The 22,646-nt window shown below is 37.9% G+C and overlaps 1 protein-coding gene across 7 annotated transcripts in view; it reads left to right on the top strand.

Moving 5' to 3' along the window:
* SCAF8 (SR-related CTD associated factor 8) overlaps positions 1-22,646 on the top strand; it is a 106,945-nt gene that overhangs the window by 58,964 nt on the left and 25,335 nt on the right. Inside the window, exon 20 of one of the 7 annotated variants that reach the window (XR_013956620.1) lies at positions 9,375-9,562. The exons of 5 other annotated variants lie outside the window; for them this stretch is intronic. The gene's annotated coding sequence lies outside the window, so the exon portion shown is untranslated. Of the gene's footprint in view, positions 1-9,374; positions 10,582-22,646 lie in introns of those variants that run through there. One more of the 7 variants, XM_080615671.1, reaches the window with a different exon arrangement.

Genomic DNA, 22,646 nt, shown 5'->3' on the forward strand with positions numbered 1-22,646 from the left:
TGCAGTGTCATGGAATTTTTGTTAATGCAAAGGAAAGAGTGAGATTGGGACTGAAAGAAGTTGGGGGCCAGAGATTTGGGTAGCAGTTCTGGCTTATGCCTGTTAAAGCTTGCTCTAGTGATGAAAGGTGTCAATTCTAGCAGCAGAAGAAAGCTGATCTACTATTTGCATAAGTAACACACATATTGACAAATGTTTCAGGTAGCTTTATAGGCAATACAATATATTTAGGCATACACATTTACTTGAAAAACTTATGCATTAGTAACTTGTTTGATGTATTTATTACCTTTTTAAACAGCCTGTGATTCTGACCTTACACCATACTGTATTTGAGTAGAATGCTACATCCCTAAAGATTACAAAGACGAAACATAGCCTTCATTTCCTCTAAGGACATGATTTCTTTGCTGAAGCCTTTTTCTGTGAAATATTGGTACACTTTCATTTTTATTTGTGGTGCTTCATGTTGTTATTACAAACTCAAGGGAGTAGATTCTGTTAGATTCCTTTGCTTAAGTAGAGTACCGTACCATTCTTCAAGCCATTTCAGTGATTTAAGCGACTATTTATGAAGTCAAGGTACTCTTACCCTGAATAAGGCAAGACGGGAACTCTATAATCAAGCCTGTAGTGTGGTATGCACAGGCATTACTTAAGCACAGTTGGAAAATTATCAAATAAACTGTCTGTAGAAGGTATTTATAAAATAATCCAATTTATTGCAGAACTCTCAAAATACAATGACAGCGGTTTTGATGGCATGCAAGGATACTTTATGTTGGTCAACACTCAAAAGTATGCATTTTCTTAGTTCATGTTCCTCTAACTCAAATCTTTGGGTTATTTGATTTTAAGCTGGTAAAAATGGATAGCAAATATAATTCTTTGTATTTTCAGTAGTGTAAACTTAAGATAATACTAAGGGGACTTATTTTGTCTCTTGATAAAGGGAGTTGAGCAAATATAATTTAAAAACGTATTCAGAGTATCAGGAGTCATCAGGAGTAACTAGGACAATTTTTGTTGTTAATTCAGGTAATGAAAAGATCTTTTTTTCCCCCTGTTGACAGCTATTGTTTATTCTTCGAATTTTACATTAGTCACGATTTCCTTTCAGGTGCTGAGCTTTCACAAGTAAGCATGTACTGTGAGGCCATTGACATGTGTAGATGAGAGATTGATCTAAAAGTCGTAAAGGCAGGATACTTTTTTAAATTTGAAGCTGTTTATTTGAACAAAAATGATAAAAGCTTATTTCTGCCATGTTGCTGTACTATGTTCGTTCACATCAACAGAAACTTTACAGTGGCAAAGAGAATATCATAGTGCAGGACTTTCTTAATTGTAACTAGTCTTATGTTTCTCCTTGAAGGGTCTTCCTGGTGACATTATTCGCTCCACTTAGCCTGTACAAGTTCTTTGAGTACTCAAACATTTTTAATTTTAGTAACGTGTGCCTATTTCATAGTGAGGAAAAGTCAAGTAGAACTACTAAAAAGAGAATTTATTACATCTCTTTAGGAGTAATAACTTCCAGGAAGGGTGGATAGGATCTGAAAAATGATTCATGTCAGTGATGGGATGGCACGAAAATCTGTTAAGGTTTCTTTTGAAGTGGGCAAGCTGTAAAATTATAATTGCCATAATTCTCATATTCCTTTCTATGTTACACAGACCTGATGAAAAAGGGTAGTCTCTTTGAATATCCTGATCTTAGTCTCTTTTAGATCCTCTGCTGCCAAAGATTGGAGGAGTGGAGGAGCTAGTGGTCTGAGCACTCTTAAAAATCTTAAAATAAACCGGTTGTTAGGATATGTTGTGCAGTTTAAGATGAATGTATTTTCTCTTTTTGAGAAGTTTAAAATGCATGGTTCAGTACTTACATAGTAACAGTGATATTAGCGGTGCCACTGGTTTACTAGTGTTATTCTGTACTTCGTCAGTTTTCTCTTTTAAGTTAACTCACTAATTTTAAATTTTCTTTTCTTATCAGATGAAATCATACTAGTGCCCTCAGACAAGAGACTCTTTTTGTGCTTTACAAAAAAACCCTAAACCAAACAAAACTGGTCAGAGAGTAGATTGGTTTAGATGAACATTTTTTCCTTCCTGATTTAATGCTTTAATATGGCAACTTTCCTCCTAAATGATTATGTGTTACATAATTATGTGTTACATCATTTCCTCCTAAATGATCTGTGTTACAGCGGATATGTGTCCACATTAGCGTGTATTAAGCTTTGTGTTGAAATGCAGAAAAAATGTGAAATTCTTAGAGGTAGATGACTTGTTGTGTTTCTAAAACTAAGGTAAACTACGCAGTCATATTGATTTGTATACTGGAGCATTAGAATTGTGTTGGAGTGATACAATCATATACAAGCCAGTGCAAAAAAATCCTTAAAAGGTGAAGAGTATCAAGTGGATACAGAATTGTTAACTCAGATGTAGATTGGTGGGATTCACATACACCATAGATGCAGGGACTTTGGATCTGAATGTCACTTCCACCCTGAATTATAATTACATCTGGGAAAATAAGAAGTGTAGCTTTTTTTTCTTGGTAACACCAGGAATTAAGTAGAAGTAATCTTGGTGTTTGAAGTCCTTCCTAAAATTGTATGAGCCTTTATCTACTCAAAGTAAGCTCTATGATTGTCTCTTTAGTTGGTCAAGGGAAAAAATTACTTTAGAGTTATGCTGTTTCTGAGGTAATCAGATCTCATTCAGCAATGCAGTGAAATGCCATTTTAAGTTTTAAATGTAGTTTTAAAGTTATAAATGTAGTTTTAAAGTTTTAAAACTTAAGTGCCTTAAATTTTTTCCTGTACAGTATGACTAAGAATATAGGTGATTCAGTGTTGAGAACCTTATTTTTCAAGCTATCCGTGATTAAAATACTGAAAGCAGATTGAAATGCTTATTAATTTGGAATGTTTTTATTTATTGAAAGCAAAATAATGACATCTTTTCAAATTTCATGTTGATTTGAAAAATTCATCACATTAAAAGTATGAACATGATGGGCTGTAACAATTATGAATTGATAAAATGAGGCACCCCTTATTTTTATTAGAATGTAAACCCTTGAAGTTATTAGGATAAATATGTAATACAAAATACTGAAATGTAGTCTTTAAGTTTTGTGTACATGCTGTCTGCAATTTCTGTGTGTACACTTTATGCATGCTTTACACCTGCAATCCTCACTGCATAGTCAGAAAACAGGAAAATTGTGGCAATCAGGAAAGTGATGTGAAATAGCAAGTTCGAGCAGACACCAAAAATGCGGTACAGATTGGATCCATATGTAAAATGTGAATAGGTAATGTTGTTTCAGAGGCAATAGCTTGTTAGTCTAATTGGAAATTGGGTAAAACCTCAGTTATAAAGCAAAAATAAACCTTCCTTTTTTCAGATTTTAATAAAAGTTATTTCACGCATTCTGATTAAATATTCATGAATTAACAAGCAAGCATCCAAAGATTTTACGTAGTTAGTCCTGAGAATTTTTCTTAATGTTACTCGTACCTGAATTAAAACAAAACAAACAAAAAATCCCCAAGAACAACAACAGCTAAACTAATACAACAAAAACCCAAACCAACTAACCAAAAAAAAAAAACCAAACCAAACCAAAACCAGGATGGTCTAAATATATTTGTAAGATGGTAAGAAGTAAGGTGATACAAATGTTAATATACCTATTTGGGTATTTTTAAGTTTACCTGCCAAATCTAGATAAGAGTATGATAAAGAACTATCTCACTTGCAAGGAATGTGCTGAACTGAGGTGTTAGTGTAAGAGCCAAGATTTTTTTAATTCCTTGTTTATCTCCCAAACCAAATATTGACCTTGTTCAGGGTTCCACTCTGAATGTTGACTAGAGATTATTCTGATGAATGCATATGTATTTTGTCTAATATGTAGTACATCGTATGTATTACATCACTGTAATATAGACAGCTATTGAGAAGTTAGGAATGATGTTTGGGGCAAAACCGTCAGAGAAATCAAAAGAGGAAATTACTAAATTGTGTGAACCATCAATCTGAGACATAGTTATTGAGGAATGTCTGTTTGGTATAGAGATACCATTTTCTTTTAAGCATCTCAGTAGTTAAAAGGGTGCACTTCATAATAGTATTCTAGTTTGGAAAGTCCTAGCTTACAGTATCATTTGCTTTCTGCTATCTTTAGAAAATGTAATAATTTCCATCAAGAAAATCATATTACCTTTCATGTTGTTTCTAGAGACCTTAAAATAATGCTGCTTCAGTCTTACTACTAAACCAATTTGTGGTATACAACCTCACTCATTTACTAATGGGACACTGCTATTAGCTTCAGGGGATCCAGAATTTCAAATGCTTTTTCTTGCATGTCTCTGCTTTCTTCTTCAGCGGCCTTTAGAAAAGCAGGTGGTAGAAGATTATCTGGTTCTAGTTTCATGGATTTTCTTCTGCTTTTTAAGCCCAAAACCTTCTAGGGGATAACTTTTTATCTTTCAAATCCATTTCCCTGTGTAAGTATTTATGAGCAGGCAGCCCTAATAAAGATGGTTTTGAGATTCTGTGAGTATGATGGAATAAATTGTACAAAATGTCTGAAAAAAAATGGCAAGTGCTACACTTGTCCTGTGCAAGGAAGGAAATTCATGGAGTGAAAGAAAGTAAGCAAATTAAAGCTAGTCAAGGGCATTGGTTTTATCTTCTAGTTCTCCCCAGATGATCATACTCTCTTAAGTAGATCTTTTCACTGCATCACGTAGAGCAGCCCTGTAATAGATGATCACTGTTCTTTTTTTAGGATCCATTATGTCTTCTAGATTTCTTTACCCCATTTGTTTACTGCATTTTTTGAAAGGTTGTGTTTTATTTAAATAGCCTTTTTCTTCGAATGATTTAAAGAAAAATAAATGCACTAGGTTAATAAAGTTTTCTTACTTCATTTTAGAATGTGCTGCCTAACTCTCTTCAATAAATTTCCTTCTCCAATGAAAAGTTCTTACATTTCTGTATTAACCAGAATAGAAATAAGAATGGATGACATGTAAAAAAAGAAATAAAACTTTTATCCAAAATCATATATTTTTGTCATGATAGTCTGGTTCCAGCATCTTCAAGAACATAACTAAAACGGCATTTTTCACACCACCTAGTACTTTATTCTGTCTCTGATACTCAACGTGGAAAGTCATGCACAAGTTACGAGTGACCTCAGGAGCTGTCCCATGCAACACTTGCACACTAGGGAATGCCAGGGTTTTGCATTCCCCTTCTCTGTTCCTTACCTCGTCACTAGATGTTTTAATCTTTCTTATTCACAGTGAAGTAATTTAACCAAGAAATTGTCTGAAAAGTATGAATTTAAGTTTTCCAACTTTGAGAATCAATTTGTATCTCATGTTGATACAGAAAAGCAAGCAAACACAAATCAAAAAGGAAGAAGTTTGAAACCAATTTTCTAAACATTTCTAGCACTTTATGGGTAAGAAAACAAGACCCAAGGAAAGTTTGCTAGAGAACTGGAAAGGTTTTAACACATAGTTTGTCTTACCATCTTATTGGCCTTTTTTTAAAAGTCATCTATTTGAAAATTATGTCTTCTTAGAGGTCCTTCTAAAAAATTTCACTGTTGTTCTGTCTCATTCATCTTTCCAAAACTGAGACCTATTAAGCATCTTATTATACATCTTTGAAATGATATATCTTGTCTTACAGTAATTGTCTAGCATTGATTTGAGCTACATACCACAAGATGCACAATACATTAGAATTTATTATTGTTGAATGATTGATGCTTGTGTACATACACATTTAATAGAAGCTTCTGGAAAGCTTAGCTGCAGCATTTCCTGTCTGCACCATAGAAAGGGAAACACAGAGTACAGTATGAACTTTTCCTCTTGCTGTACATGTTACACTCATGGTGTGCCTTCAGCCCCTGCATCTGTTTTGGCTTCCACTCCTGCTGTGTCAAAGGACTCAGAGTTAGACATGGGTGTGTTCATGTGTAGATTTAAGTGCACATCATCTCTGAAAATCAGGTGTATATTTAAATATTAGATACTAAGTTAGGTTTATAAATCTAGCTTGCTATAAAACATTGGGTTGCTTACACCAAGTTCTACACTATGCAATTGGTAGGATCTTACTTTTTTAGTAGCTAAAATGAAATAAAATATTCCTGTGTACATATGAAAGGTTCAAGAATATGAAACTTTCAGTCTCTAGAAAATAGTGTTCAGGTGGACTGTGACAGACAAAGCCTTCATTTTGGCATTTGGCTAGAGTAAACATCTACCACAACTTTTCATCTCAGGCTATGAGGTAAAGCAGGAAGTGAGAACAGCTTGAGACAAATCACTGTGCCTTATGTGTGCACAGGTGGAGACCTCAAGAGTGCACTGGGCTTAAGCCATGTAGATACAAGGCTCATCCTCACCTGAGGATCAAGGTTTTCTGTCTGAGCCACGATAATGGTATTATTATAGCAGGCAGCAGAATAGTCTTTTTATGCTGAACTTTGTCACATGGTTTATAAATCGAAGTATTTAAAGTGTTTGTCAAGTTAATCGTTGCTGGGAAGTCAGATTTGTTAACGAGATGCTCTACTTGAACCCTGCGACGAGCAAGAAAGTTAAAGATGGTTAAACCACTGTAGGTGCTGTTTTGAAACAGAATTGTGTCTGAGGATATTGTAGGTATGCGATGCCTACTTCTAGGTCTCGTTTTCTGGGAAAAGGTCATGGGTTAAATTCTGAAACTTTCCAGGGTTCTGATCTTCTGAAATTCCAGCAGTAGGTGGATATCTCAAATATACCATTCACTTGCATTTGCTTTTCCATTCCTTGTGTTGTCCTGACCATGCTTGGTAACAATTGGCACAGAAGTGCCAATCATCATCATCATCACTGGTCCTAAACAAAATGTTCCTAAGTTTTCTTCAGTGTCCTTTTGAATACTGCTGATGCCACTGTTCTCCATTTCTAAAGAGTCTGAAATAGAAAATTTGGTGGATTTTCATACGGCACAAAATCTCTCCTGGAGTGACAGAATAGTTCCCCAATTTGTATTTTTACTCTCATTTCTTGTCTTTGACAAAAGCTCTTTGCAGTAAGCATTTCAAAGCTGAGCATTATAGCATGGTTTCCAGTGTCTTCAATCTGAAAGTGAAGCTTTGATGGCTTTTAAAGAAACAAGTTTCATATACTCTTGCTATTCTTTTATCCTTTTCCCACCAACAGAAGGGAGTAGTGTCCAGCCAGCTATGCAGCCTATGTTCTGAAAAGGGAACATCCAGTGTGTCCAAAAAAGATACTTGCAACTTTGTTGAGGAGAAGCTGCTGGAACATGCAAAAAAAGTGAGCCTGTCTTGCTAGGACTCCTTATCCAGGTTTTGAACCCCTCTTTGCAGCAAGCATGTGGATATAGGAAGATGAGAATGAGCAGCTGCTCCCCTAGCTAAGCTATCATCTGCACTGGGGCTCAGGGACCTTAAATGAACTACAAGGCCAGCAGCTGGCTATCCCTTTCGTGAAGCATGGCCAATTCTGACGTACTTGTTCTGAACACTTGAAACACCAAGCAAAGCTCTAAGTCCTACTATTACCCGTGAAGTACACAGATACTGGATATTGCCAAGTCTTGTCTATGACATGAGGCAAGCGCTCTGTTCCCTATGTGCCTTTTCTGTCTCCTTTAGAAAAAAATCATTACTGCTGTTTGCATGTAAACCTTTTATGATTTCCTGTTTAATTCTCTCCTGCATAAAATAAAGCTAGATGAATACAACAGTGGTGAGAGGAGTTGCATATCCCCTGCTCACGGAAGTAATTAATATAGTCAGAATCTCATACTCTACACCACTTAATGGCAATTAAGTTTGTTGTTTTCAGGTGACAGGTAAATCTTGGATCACAGTATTTCTGTAAACAAATGCATGTGTTCTGGTTGTACAGACTGCAGTATAAAAAGAATTTGAATCAGTTTCTATTCTTTCACCTTTTATCATTTATTCCTTATATGCTGCACCCCTGTATACTGGTTCTATGTACAGTGTGCTCCCAAAAAAAGTAATTAGTGGTAGTTTATTAACTTTCTTCTCAAGCAAAAAATTTTTCTGCATTTATTTCTATCTGAATATATCATAACACAATGGAGTGAGAAGAGGATGTAAAAATGAGTAGCCAAGCAACAATAGAATAGCACAGGAACTAGGAAATCTGTTCTAGCAGGACTGAGGAGTGAGTTGTGTGCAAGAACAGGAGAGAGCTTTGAAACTCAGTCACCTTACCCTTGGTTAACAATGTAATATTTTATTCTGCACTCTAAAATGATTAGCACTTTCATAATCAAATCCATCAAATGGTAACGAGCTGTCAGTGACAGAGCACCATGAGATTTTTCTATCAAGAGATCCTGGTTTTGTGACAATTATAGAAGCTCCTCTCAGAAAGGTGTTAAATGTTGCATGCTCTAAAACATTTTCTGAGCACTTTTAGATTTTGTTAGTGATTCAACAAACTTGAGATTTTATATTCCTTTCTTTAGTGTTTTAGTACTGATTAAATATGCGCTTAATGTATCAGCAGCGACCAAAGGGAGTTTACTGTGGATTTGAAGAATTGTGAAATTAAAGGATTTGTCAGGTTACTGGGGTCTATGCGTATTTTCACTCAGTTATAAAGTGGAATTAGTGCCTAACTAGCTGGGTTCTGTTGAGGGTTAATACTTCAGCATTTTGTTTTGATTTAAGTTTTGGTAATTTCAAACATGCAAGACTTTGGGTTATGTCAGCTTTACAGACCATGGAGACTGTGTTTAACCTGTGAACAGTCCAGAGGAGTCTTGTAAACTAAGGACAGACATGAGGGTAGTAAAAGCTATGTTAAAGGCAAAAAAGTGATTCTGAAAGTAAGAAATGCTGAATCCTGTATTTATGAGAGTAGGGTTTCTTTCTTATTTTGACAGAAACTGTAATGAAAAGCAGCTGAAATAGCTGGTAGGAGAATATGTGGCTTACTTCTAAAAAAAAAAAAGTCATCACTGACTTCAGTTTCTTTGCTAAGATCTGTAAGATTAGTCTATTTGAGTTGTTCTCTTGAAAAAGCACAGGATACTGAAATCTGACCAAATGCTTACTTAAAAGTCTTTTGGAAAAACTCAAGTAGACTTAAGCAACTAATAAGCTACAATACAAACATAGGGCCAGTAATTTGCAATCTGTACTGAGTATCTTTGAGCAAGGGGTGCTACCCAATAATTAATTTTCTTTTTGTAATTTCAAAATAAGATGTTTTTGCAAATACTAATTTCTTTTAATTTTTGAAAGTAATTTTGGTATCTCTTTTTACTGTTGCTTGCAGTGAAGATGGCTTTTCTTCCCTGGATTTTGCTTCTATTTTCTTACATGTCTTTCCTGAGCCGTGGTTGCTTGCTGCTGTGAAACCAGCAGAGGGTGCACAGAACATACGTAGTCGTGGCTGTTTCTTCACAGTCCACTGTGGTGCTGACATGTGGAAACCAGGTAGCTGTCCTCTTAAGTCCTATTCAGGTGAGCTACCATGAGATTTGAATATGATTCTCAAAATAATTCACTGTTGTGCTTTAGCGCACTGTTTTCCGTCTGATTCATGTGTGTACACGTTAACTGAGGGTAGTTCGTCCCCTGTATTGTATGCTAGGCTCAGGGTAATGTACAAGTTCCTACTCACCTGGCCTTTAAACACCTGCTGTAATTAATAGGGATTACACAGTCATCATTTTCACACATCAAAGCCTACTTTAAAGAATGCTGGTGAATTATGGTTGTTTATCACTGTGATGTTTTATGAGAAAAGTCTGTGGAAGCAGATGGTTTTTTTTTTTTTTTTTGACTGACCATAGCAAAACCATTCCTGTTACTAAACTGCATTAGCATGCACAGGCTCTGCTGATGGCTGCCGCTCTTCCACCCCACTCCCATCAGCAAGCCTTGCCTGCTAATTCTCAATTTCTACCTAATCTGGCCTATTACAAAATAGCTCAAGGACTTGGATAACTTTTGAAAGTTTGTGTCCTTTTATGTCCTTGGCTCCTTTTTGTAAGAGTGTTTCTGCTTTGCTTGACCCTGAAATGCTTTTATTGTATACATCAGAGAAGCATGGTCAGGAGATCTCAGTTAATAAATGTAGCTGAGGAAATCTGCTTTTTGTTATCTTTAGAATATTTTTTTTTTTTTTGGCATGTAGAAATGCTTTATTTAACTACCATTTAGTAAGTTTTATTCTGTTGAGTGCTCTTTTTAACAGTGTAGTGTATCATGGCTGGAAGGGGATCAGCCAAGTATGCCTCTAGAAAGAACTGCATAAAAAACTTTTACGTAAACCCATCTGCTCTAGTGGTGGGGGTTAGGATTTGTAGCTTTGTAGATTTATCACAGCTTGTAGTAGGGCAGTTTTGATCCTATCATCTTTTGTAAATTAATCTGATATATTTACATAGACCCTTAATGATACTGGTTTTCTTTGTAGAGTAACTTTTATAGGCTTGCATGTATTTAGAATAATTCATCTGATCCTTCTCTGGACAGGATTGTAGGAGTGTTCTAACCACTGAAATACTGATAGAACTTGTTTCCAGATAGGAATGTTGTAAATTTGTTCATATGTTTTCGATATGTGTGGATAGTGTGACTGGTGAGAGATATGTTTCAGTAGGTAGGTATTTCCATCATTTTTAGACTGCTTGTGTTGTCTTATTATCAACTGTGTAGGAAGTCGGTGTGCTGACAGAGGCGATGAAGTACTACTCCAGAGGAGATCAGCAGCTCCCAATGACAGGCTGCCTTCAAATCCTCTCTTTCTGACAGGGATTCCCTTTTTCCTGGCAGTCATCTCCTGCCTCCTGGCAGGGCTTGCAGGTGTCTCACTGTTCCTTGAGAGTGAGAACTGCTGTAGCGCTTGTCTGTGGAGTCCCATTTATATCTCAGTTTTGATGTCCATGTGCATATCCTACCAATTGCAACAGTTCAGAAATGGGAAAGTAGCTGTAATCTTCCATTTTCAGCTATAAACCAGACTCTAACATCAATCTTGTGAGAAATATTATGAATGCTTTAAAATTCTTTTGCATGGTGGTTTGGTCGTTTATGCAATGAAGTCTAATGAATAATACAGATCTTTGGCTTTAACTGCTTACAAAGTTGATCAAAATGAATCCTATTTATTTTACTACACTCATCTGAAAGATTTCTAAATGCAGTCATTGCCTTCAGGTGCTCTGCTTTAACAGTGAATGTATTGCAATAGTTAATTTATCATACAACATGAAAACCATTTATCTGTGTATTAGTATTTAATAATAACTTACTCAATATTTTTAGTATATTGAAAATGAGTGTGTTTTATGTGTAATTTCATATCTTATTGTAAAATACATCACAGGTACTATTTTCTAAGACATAAGAGGAGTCTTACTAAGTTTAACATGTAGGACCATACGGCTATGGCACTTAAGTGGCCCTCCCTAGTTTAATTTCCATGAGAATTATCTGAGGGGAAGGAAGGAAGAAACAATCTTTAGTTTAGTTTCACAATATGAACCTTAATATACATTTATCATCAGTGTGATACACTTTCATAACACCACTTTGAAGGATTTTTTTGTCCCTCAGTTAAGCACTTTTATCCTGTATTTGATTTTGCTCTTATGTCTGGCTGAGTTTCTAATGCTTGCTTGTTAGAGTAAGTGCCTAATTCTATGAGTTAGCCTGCCATAAAGCACTGAAATATACTCATTAGATCAATTTCCTGTTAACATGTTTCTGCTTTATAATTTCTCCTATTTGCAACTGTTTTTCAAAAGCATCTTGTTTTTCCAGTATCTTGCTGGAATCAAGATCTTTGCATCAAATGCAACTTGATTTTTGTTTATTTATAGCAGACCAAGCTTATTTCTAGCTGAGTTACACTGTAATTAAATGTCTTACTTTGGATGTCAAAGCTTTAAGAAAAATTCTTGTATTATTACTTGTAAGAAAAATATTTCATCATTCCTGTTGAGTCGTATTTTTGTAGCTCTTAGGTGAAAACAGAAACCAAAAACCTGCAGTTGTCCTAAAAGCCTTTTCTTATGGATTTACAGATATTGTCTTATGTTCTTCCTCTCACTCCCCCTTCCCCCCCCTCTCCCCTCACGCTGATTGTCCTTGTAGAGGTAGGAAAATGTCAAATCATCTCTAGATAACTGGTATAGACTCAAGTATTGAAGTTTCTTCAGCCTGCTGAGATCCCTCAAAATGTTTTAATGTTAGTTATCACTTTAATATCAAAGAGCAAGTTTCAGCCTACTTGTGGTGGGGTTTGCTTTCTTAGGCAGTTCTTTCCTGACTCTACACCATGGTCCATTGGCATCTGGGATGCACAGACTGGAAAACAGTGACTTAGGCAGCTCATTATGTATATAATGCCGGCACTTCTTGGTTTTTTTTTTCCCAGATAAACACCATTTCTGCCTCAAAGAATGCTCAGATGCAAGTAAGGTAGCTAAAGTCTGTGATGTCTTTAACTCAGGGGCTGTTCTTACACAACAACATGGGTTCTGCAGGGAAATGCAGTGCCTAATTGCAAGTACAATAGGTTTGAAGTGTAACATTGTACCGACTTACTGTTAGTCTCATTTTTAGTGGCTTGAAATGCCTGGGAGGAGGGGTGATGAAAAGAGGTTGGCACCTAAAAAAGCAAGTGATTTGAGGTCTGCTTTGCTTTACTAAAATCTTAATCTCATTTGTACTAAAATTAGTTTGAGTACAGTGTGGGCCAGCTGAGATTTGCCTTCATGAGAGTGTTGCACCTACATCTGTTTCCTTAATCTAGTGTTACCTTTAATACATTGGAATAGTAGCTGGATTTTTTATTTCGTTTTTTTCACAGTGCTTTGTACTCAGTTCATCAAGAGCAACCCACAGGTTTACTCTTACAGTGTTGAAATGTGAAAAGAAATGCCAGAAAAGTAGAGATTTTAATATGATAGCCTTTGTTGTGAGTGACTGATTTCTTATTCATCTCTTTATTAATATCTTTTGTGGTTCTTCTCTGAAGTTCTCATTCTTTCTGTGTTTTTCCTCCATACTACCATGAATATCTTCTTACTCTGTTCAAGATCAATGTGATTGTAGTATTGCCTACAGCTGCTGAGTATGATTAAAATATGTTCTTTACTGTGAATTGAAGGAAGGAAATGGTCTTGGGTTCAGCTGTGGCAGGTTTTTTTTCTCCTTCCTAGTGGCTGGTGCAGTGCTGGGCTTAAACTACGACACAAGTAAAGAAGAATCTGGGTGTACAACTGGGCTTTTAGAGTATAACTACACTTTCAGTTTTTACATGGGCATGAAGTCTTGTCAAATACAGATTCAACAAGGGTTTTTTTAGAACTGTTGCTTAAAAAATCCGTGTTAGTTGATTTTTGTCATAAACAGTAGGAAGGAAGAACTTTTGCAGTTTTATTTGTATCAGGAAAGAAGGGAACTTCTGTAAGTCCTTTTCCTCTTGTTAGAATCAGTTGTGTGAAGGAGGTGCCAAGTGTACTTTCCACAGAGCAATACCTATATTTGATTCAATAGAGGTTATATTATTTGATTGCTGCTAGAATTATCTTTATCAGGATGGTACAGTAGGACCAGTGCACACATCTGGGCAGGTCTCCCTGCGTGGAGCCAAGGGTAGCAGCCGTGTCATTCTCGACCTCATATTGTTGCTTGTCTGTCTTGGATTCTTCTACTCTGTTGCCATTTGGCCACTGTGTTCCTGAGGGCATGTTGATACAGTAAAATCTCATGTGGTCCCTTTCTCCTGTCAAGAGCTCTGCTTCTGCACTCCTTTTGTAGCAGAGAGAAGGAGAAGTCTCTTGGCTTCCAGATTTTCTAAATCAGGCTGTCCTGCTCCTGTGGAGACAGAAGAGAAGCAGCATTTGAATGCTTAGTGAGCAGCAACTGGAGAGGTGGCAACAGGGATGGCTTCAAAGACAGCTTGGGTGGAGAAGCACTGCAGCAACGTGTAACAGCAGAGCATAAAGGCTATTCTTCACAGTGGAGTCCGGGGAGTAAGGAGATCGATGGGCTTTAGTACAGTCACTTTGTTTGCACGGCAGATGAAGGAATATGTAGGGACATACCCACAAAAACTGTTGTTACCTATGAAAAGCAAGAGACAAATTTCATTGCATAGGTGACTACAAAACAAATGGAAATTTGATTAGGTCTTCAAATATTGTTTACAAATAATGACTGTACATAGAGTCAAAAGGTGAGAATCAAAAATAACTCAAACTTATCACCTTGAAAATAAGATACATAATATTTATAGTTCTCTTAGATGTAAGAAATCAAGACTTGAATATGTATTGAATTATATAATTGCTAAACAAATTTATGTCAATATACTACATTCTCACAGCAAAAAGTATAACAGCTCTATTTAATTCCAAATCAGTATGTTTAGGTGGTTGTTTTAGTTAAAGTAGACCGAGCTACGGGAAAAAATTGAGAGCAAGATTAAATAAATTATCAAAATACTCTTCACTTCTTACTGATTTAAATAGCTTAAAAGTAAAACTAAAATAATTTCAACTTAAACAGTCTATCTGAAAGTAATTTTACTTTTCCATGTTTTGCACTGCCACCGTCAATGCTAGACTTGAGGTTCCCAGGCTTCCATGTCAGGCCACAGCACCAGGAAGGGGACATGAAGCCCAGTGGGTGCTTTCCTTCTCCATGTGCCCATGCTGTGGACATAATTGCTTAGCAGCTCTGTCCACAGTGTTTGGTACATGGGTTGTCCTGGGAAAGCACAAGTTGTCGTAGCGGTGGGGCAGGAAGAAACGAGGAAGTCATTTCCATCTCTCTGTTGGTCAAGTAAATGCAGGTGCGGAAAGTTCTCATTCCTTCTAGAGCAAAGCGCAAGCTTTCCCTGGGGTTTTCCAGGGGAGGGTGTACTGCACAGTAAATAGTATCGGTTTCCAAAGGTCAGCTTTCTTAAAGATATTTGAAGTATTGAGAGAATACTTCTTTTTTGCGTGCTCGTGTCATTGCATTATGAGCCACCCACCCTGCTGTTGCTCATCGACCTGTAACAAAGCCCCAGCAAGGTGATGTTTCCAAAATGAGTTTCTTTGAAACAAAATCTCAGACCTGTCCCCCTGAGAAACAGCTCTCCTGGCAAACTTTGATAAAGCTGCTGCTTCTCATTTTATTTTACAGCATTCCTATCTTTCCTTTAAGACACTTCTGAAAATCTGACAGACAGACCCAGGAGAAATCATAGTCTCATTTGGAAGAAGTCAACAAAATTACTTACTGTTATTTTCAATTCTCAGTCTCCAACATGGCAAACTTTTTACTGGTTAGGAAAGGGATGAGATTTTGAGAGCAGGAACTATGCTTAAACTTCCACCAGAGCATCCCTGCGAATAAGGAAGCTGTTGTCATTGTCACACTTCCGTGCTGAAAGCCAGGGGTTACCTGGAAGTGTGTGCTCGCAGCCCAGAAAGCCAACCGTATCCTGGGCTGCATCAAGAGGAGCATGACCAGCAGGTCGAAGGAGGTGATCCTGCCCCTCTACTCTGCTCTTGTGAGACCTCACTTGGAGTACTGTGTGCAGTTCTGGTGTCCTCAACATGAAAAGGACATGGAACTGTTGGAACAAGTCCAGAGGAGGGCCACGAGGATGATCAGGGGACTGGAGCACCTCCCCTATGAAGATAGGCTGAGAAAGTTGGGGCTGTTCAGCCTGGAGAAGAGAAGGCTGCGTGGAGACCTCATAGCAGCCTTCCAGTATCTGAAGGGGGCCTACAAGGATGCTGGGGATGGAGTCTTCATCAGGGACTGTAGTGACAGGACAAGGGGTAACGGGTTAAAACTTAAACAGGGGAAATTTAGATTGGATATAGGGAAGAAATTCTTTACTGAGAGGGTGGTGAGGCACTGGAATGGGTTGCCCAGGGAGGTTGTGAATGCTCCATCCTTGGCGGTGTTCAAGACCAGGCTGGATGAGGCCTTGTGTGGCATGGTTTAGTGTGAGGTGTGGCTGCCCATGGCAGGGGGGTTGGAACTAGATGATCTTAAGGTCCTTTCCAACCCTAACTATTCTATGATTCTATGTACGTCTTCTAGAAAACGTTCCTATTTTACACTGTTATTCTGCAAACTGGAGCTTGCATGTGAAAGTATGAAAGGAACTGACACAGAAGAGAGTCTGTATTGCTGGAGTTTTTCATGTTTATCAGGGCATTGTGGTTCCCCATTGTTGCTCCAGGCATGTTCTATATCGCAAACAAAAATTTGTTATTCTAAAGCATATCTTAAATATTCAGTGGCGACACAACTAGAGACACTAACTTACATTAACTCAGAGGTTGCTGTGAAGAGCAGGGCTTAGTTATGATAGAAGTTGTTCCTGGACTGGTGAGATGTCTGCCTCACCTGTTTCCCAAATTCCTGCTTGAAGCACTCAATAATTTCCAGTAGCAGTGATGGGCACAGGCCCATCAGCTCTGGTGTCGGGAGCAGACGCTCATCCTGCTCAGCAAGCCTCCCAAGAAGGTGAGGAAGGCACCCCTCAAATGGCCAGGGAGCTGAAGCCAAGATGTCACCTCTACCTCATGATCAGTACCCATCCATAATCATTTCAAGAATGTATGAAGTTAATAATATTGAAAAATATACTGCTCAAATATTAGTTAAAATGAAGCATTTATGATTAGATTAGTTTCTTCTCTAGTAAAGATAGTTTCAAAATTATTAGGCCATTCCTTGTCAGGGGACAGGTCAATGAATTTAAGAAAATTAACAACCAGTTCATATTACAGAGCAGATAGTATGTTTCTTCATTTTATCTTATGTGTAAACTGATGGTGGATGGGATGGATGTTGTTTTGGTAGCTATTCATTACACGGTTGCTTTGTGCATCAGTAGTGACCATCTGAAAGCAATAGTTATTACTTAAATATGGCATGTAATTGAAAGCTCTCTTGACTAATAATAAATGTCTCTGATTTCTTGTCTACTTTGAAAAGTAGATTGACCTGCTTCCCCCCTTGATTATGTTGTTTAACCACTCCTTTTTATGGTTAAATTTAAGGATCCCCTTACTAATCCAGCAAAGCACACTTAAAATGTGACTAGTCTGATCAAAATAACTGGAATTTCTCATGTGCTTAAATTTAAGCACGTATGAGTGCATAGTTGCAGTAGTGCCTACATGAAAAAGGGTAAATAAGGCAAGTATGAAGAAACAGAAAATAATGTAAATGCCAATTGTAGAAAATGGAAAGATAAGTTTAAAAATAGCACTTATGTAAATGGTTATTCGCTTACTTGAAGTAAGCATGACTGATAAAGCAGTGGCAAGTTCTAAAGTCTAATATGTTAAAACACCACTTGTTTGTCCTTTTGTTGAGTTTATGGTTCTGTTTCCCAGGTTTCTGTTTTCCTGATATTTTGGTTCAGGGTACATAAGCCTGTGAGATTATCTGGGTTTTTTTCTAATGAAAAAATTCTTGTCTGCCTAGAACATGCAGTGCCACTCTAATTAAAGACAAAAAAAAAAGAAGTCATTTCAGGAAACTGGGTTGGTTTCGCTAAGTTTCATATTAAAAGTTAGGGAAATGTACACAGAAAATATCGTCCCACCTGTGAGTTCTTACTTGATGGAGTTAACTTCGGTGACTTTCTAAGCGTTTCCATAAGGAAGTTTAGTCCTCTGAAATGCTCTGTGCATTATCTTTAACAAATTATTCCCTGAGATTCTCCTTCTTCCCATCTGCTTTCAGCAGCACTGCACATTTTTCGTAGGAGCAGAAGGCAGATTTTTCATTAGCATTGTGAGATACAATACTTTCCTTGGCTTTTAATTAAGTTTTTGTAAAGCAGTTACATTTTCCAGGCTGCAAGGCTTTTAACTGAGACACATTTCAGTGATGTTTTATTTATGTGTATTAAACCATATTTTAATACCTACAAATGAGTGTTCATAAGCCTGGGTATTGTCTGAGTAAATATCTTGTCACCAAGATCCTTGAAGTTTTAATTACAGTCTTGCTGGTGTGTGAATGCTTTTAGTCCAGTGTAATATTTAGCTTGGCTCCTTTAAACAGACTGAAATTCACAACACTTTTCAAGTCCCTATTGGACAGCCAGGACATAGATGTAAATAGCTACACATCCTTAATTTGATTCCTTATCTCCTTTTATTTTTGTGACCTTTGAAACTGTATTGTTGAATTACTGCACTGTTTAAACAAAAAAGACTCAAAGACATGATTTGTATGGACGTTGCTATGCAGAGTAAAGTTGCATTTTAGTTACCTCCAAAAATCAATGTGTCATGACACTGAAGGATTCCTATGCCGTAATAGATTATTTTTGCTTCGCAGGATATGAAAGTGCCATTTTATTCTTTGCTCTTGAAAAATCTATTTTTCAGCACAGGAAATGAGTACTTCCACCTTTATCAGGTTTCTTTAGCTTATAGTTGTGTAACTATGAAAAGCAATCAGTTACAAGGCATGGTGGTCTGGCCTTCAGTACTAAAGATAAAATGATAATTTCAGTCTCAGAGATTACACAAGTTCATAATTCCCTTACTTTGAGACATCTGTTCATCCTGAGTTTGATACAGAGCACAGTATAAAAGCACAGGTTTTCAAAGACACAAATTTTGTTCCTCAGCAGGTGAGTGTAAATCCCACTGGAATTGCACTTAGGAAGTATAGCAGATTTTAAATCAAAATATTTGATAGTTCCTGGTAGTTGTGCTGAAATCAGCCTATCTAGGGTTAGAGTATCACAGAATAAGCATTCTGTGTGTGCTTATAGATCTGCACTTACATAGACTTTCATGATGGATTTTCCTGTCTCTTTCCACAAAGTGTAGTATTTCCTGTGATCATAAGTTCCCTTTATTCAAGAACCACTCAGCTCTTGCACACACCATCATCTCATTTCTCAAGGCACTTAAGTCAGTACTTAACTTTGTGTCCAAAGATTTTAACTTGAAATAGTTGAAGTACAATGATGAAAAAGGCTGTATTTTTTTTGAATCATGGCTAGTTATACAAATGTGCTGTTTTATCTTTCAAGCTCTCATGCTAAGATATTTGTAAAATAAACCAGTGAAGTTAGGAATAAGATTAGGGCTTTTATGGTGATGGTTAGAGTATTGTGTTTACTGATTTTCTGTAAATTCCTTCTTTTTCCTTGCTTTTCAGAGATCAAAGGGAAGTGCAGTATTAACTTCCATGAACCTTGACCTCTTATTGCATCTTTTTTTTCTCCCTTTTGTATCTCATCATGAATTTGATTTTCCCAGGGTAAAAGCTGTAGTCTGCATTGTCATGCAAGGAGAAAATTTCAGAGTGCTGAGTACGTTACCGGTCTTTACAAGTGATCAAGTGTAACAGCAGATTATTTGACTATGTTTGCATTGCTCTCCATTTCATTTTATTTTTAATGGAGAGTGTTTTGGTTTTATAGGTAATTTTGTTTAAAACACTGACAAGAGAAGTGGAAGTGTTTCACTCTGCACTCTGATTGTGCACACTGTAGTTTAGAAAATGAATTTGCTTCGCTGGGAAGGCTTCAAATCAAGGCAGGGTGCTTTATACCAAACATGCTGTAGTCAGGCACAGGGTGTGTGTAGTACAGGGCAAAAGCCTACAGAGGGACTTCGCAGCAGGTACCTTCACACAGGTACCCAAACAATGCCATAGAATCATAGAATAGTTAGGGTTGGAAAGGACCTTAAGATCATCTAGTTCCAACCCCCCTGCCATGGGCAGGGACACCTCACACTAAACCATGTCACCCAAGGCCTCATCCAGCCTGGCCTTGAACACCGCCAAGGATGGAGCATTCACAACCTCCCTGGGCAACCCATTCCAGTGCCTCACCACCCTAACAGTAAAGAATTTCTTCCCTATATCCAATCTAAATTTCCCCTGTTTAAGTTTGAACCCATTACCCCTTGTCCTGTCACTACAGTCCCTGATGAAGACTCCATCCCCAGCATCCTTGTAGCCATGCAGCCTCTTCCTCTGTGAACCGATGAGCCCCACTTGCCATCTTACATGTGTGTTTGTTTTAGAAAATCCCTGTCAACTTAGTTGAATTCTATACTTCTTAACAAAAGAAAAAAAAAAATTGATAATATTAGTTGGAAGAGACTTGTTGTGAATCCACCAGTGTACAGGTCAAAGCCGCTCCAAGGGTCTGCATGCTTGGGCTACCCTTCTGTGAGGGGACAGGACCTTTCATGCCCTGTTTTCCCTGGTCTTTACTCCTCAGACTCTTCTAAAGGTGGCAAAACTCAAGGGCCTCATCCCCGATGTTCCCCAAATGAACGCTGTCCTCCCCTCTCCCTGTTGTACTAGGATTTCTGATCTTCTTTTCCCAACCTGTGGTGAACCCTTGTGCAGCATAACAGTTTACCCACCCTAACCCAAAAGAGTTTTAGCACCAGCGGCTACTGGCTGTGCCTCCATAGCAGGAACCTCCACAGCACAAGCCCTTGGCACATCACCCCTTTTCTTCTGCCTGCCGTTTGCCTTCTTGAGGTCACCACCTTCATTACCAGCCTGGTCCCTGCCAAGCATCACTACAGCCTTGGCCCTACCTGTTTCTTTTAAAGCCTCTTCAGCTCATTTCTCCATGGGTCTCACAGTGGTGTATACCTAATTATGCTGCATCAGTCCTTATAAGACTGAAAAGGGCTGTTGGCAGCAAAGGTAGAGTATATAAAGGTATGGTTGAGCACGAGCATGTTAAGTAAAAGAGCATGTAGTGGTGACTGAGCGGGTGCTCTCTGGTACTTTTAGCCAATTGAATTAATTAGCTAAACAGAGTTGGTAGGTCCGTCCCTTGTTCTGCAGGCTCCATCCTTCTTGGCAAGCATCTCAAGGCAAATGACAATCGTGCGTATCATGGTATTGAGTCTCTGATGAAAGCTCTGATCTGTGCCTTGTATCTGTGGCTGAGCATGAGGCGTAAGGCTGGATGGGATCTCACACAGGTTCACCTGAGCTGTTTATCCAGTTTTGGAGAGGATCAAGTATACCTCTCCTCATCTTGACAGATGTTTGTCTTAACAAAAATGTTGTCAAACAACATTGCTTCCTGTGACAGCATTACATGTAATACCTGGAAATAACCTGCTGCTGGGCTGATTGTCCCTGTGCTAGAAAGCTCTTCTCAACTGCATTAATAAGTCTTGTCTTTAGCATGATGAGCGTGGATAACAATTAGTCACCATCCTCTTCTCATAACAAACTTTTGCATATTTTAAATATGTTATCATGTCTCCACTTTTTCTAGACTAAACAATCTAATTCTTTCAACCCTCCCTTGTTCTCCATCTGTTACTTTTTTTTTGTGGGTTTTACCTGGACTCCCTCCAAGTTTCTCCTTCCTCTGACAGCCCCATAGGCAGAGCTGGACACAGCATTAACACACTCAGGGCCTTGTGGCTGCTGGTAGGGCAAAATAATTACTTAATTTGCTCACAGTATTACTGTGAGTTTGTATCAGGCTGCCTTTTTCTGCAACTGGATGTCATCCTGATTTATAATTTACTTATAGACCACTGTAACTCCCCTGCAGATCCTTTTTGCAGTGCAGTTGCCTCGCAAGTCTCCTTTCTAAACTTGTGCGCTTGATTTATCGTTCTATGGTAATTTGCACTTCTCTGCGTGGATCTAATGCATTAATTTCAGAACATTCATCCAAATTACTGTGATTATGGTGAATTGTAATGCACTTTTGTAAACTGCTTGCAATCTCACAGTTTTATATCACATCAGATTTTACAAATCTCTCTTGTCACCAAAGTACCAGATCCTCAGATACACAGGCACCAGAATTACAGCTAGCTTGTTTTGAGAAACCCGATGAAAGGCCTGGTTGTGCACTGTTGCTTACCTCTCCTATGAGCAAGCAGCAGTTATGTTGTGGGACGTAGTCAAACTTTTCTTTGCTCATCACTGTGCCAGCACATGATGCCCTGAGGTAACTGACATTTCAGTCATCAAAGGCAACACTCAGATGCTAAATAAGCCTGTGCAGAGCTCCAGGTGACAGCAGCAGTGCTTATTCTGAACTAGTATGGTGCTTCTATGTTGCATTTCTTCTTATAACATATTTGCAGGTTTTTTTCCCTGTATTTAATACTTGTTCTTTTCCCTGTGTCTTTGCATGGTGAATTCTTTGTAGTTCTCCCAACATACTAAGCCGTGTGTACCTCCTGATGCCTTTTAAATTACTCCTTTGGGGCTTTAAGATAATTAAGTATCTCCTGACATAGCGTACTGCTTGCTTACTCTGCACTGGGTTAATTTGCTGCTGTGCCTTTAGTGCTGCCTTTCTGTAGGCTTGTCCTCTCATCTGAACTCTTTTCCCCTTGGATCACCTTTGCCTGGAGGTGTCCTGGATTAGTCCCTGGAGCTGCTGTGACTGCATTCCCCTAGCATTTGTCTGCTATTCCTTTCCTAGGAATCATGAAATCTCTCTTTTTATAATCACTTTCATTTTATTTTCTCTTCATCACTAAATTTTTAACAGTTCTTCTACAAAACTAAAGTTAAAGCTAGAATGCCACCACCTGTGTAGTGT

This window comes from Psittacula echo (genome assembly GCF_963264785.1).
Source record: "Psittacula echo genome assembly, chromosome: 4".
NCBI classification, from domain to species: Eukaryota; Metazoa; Chordata; class Aves; order Psittaciformes; family Psittacidae; genus Psittacula; species Psittacula echo.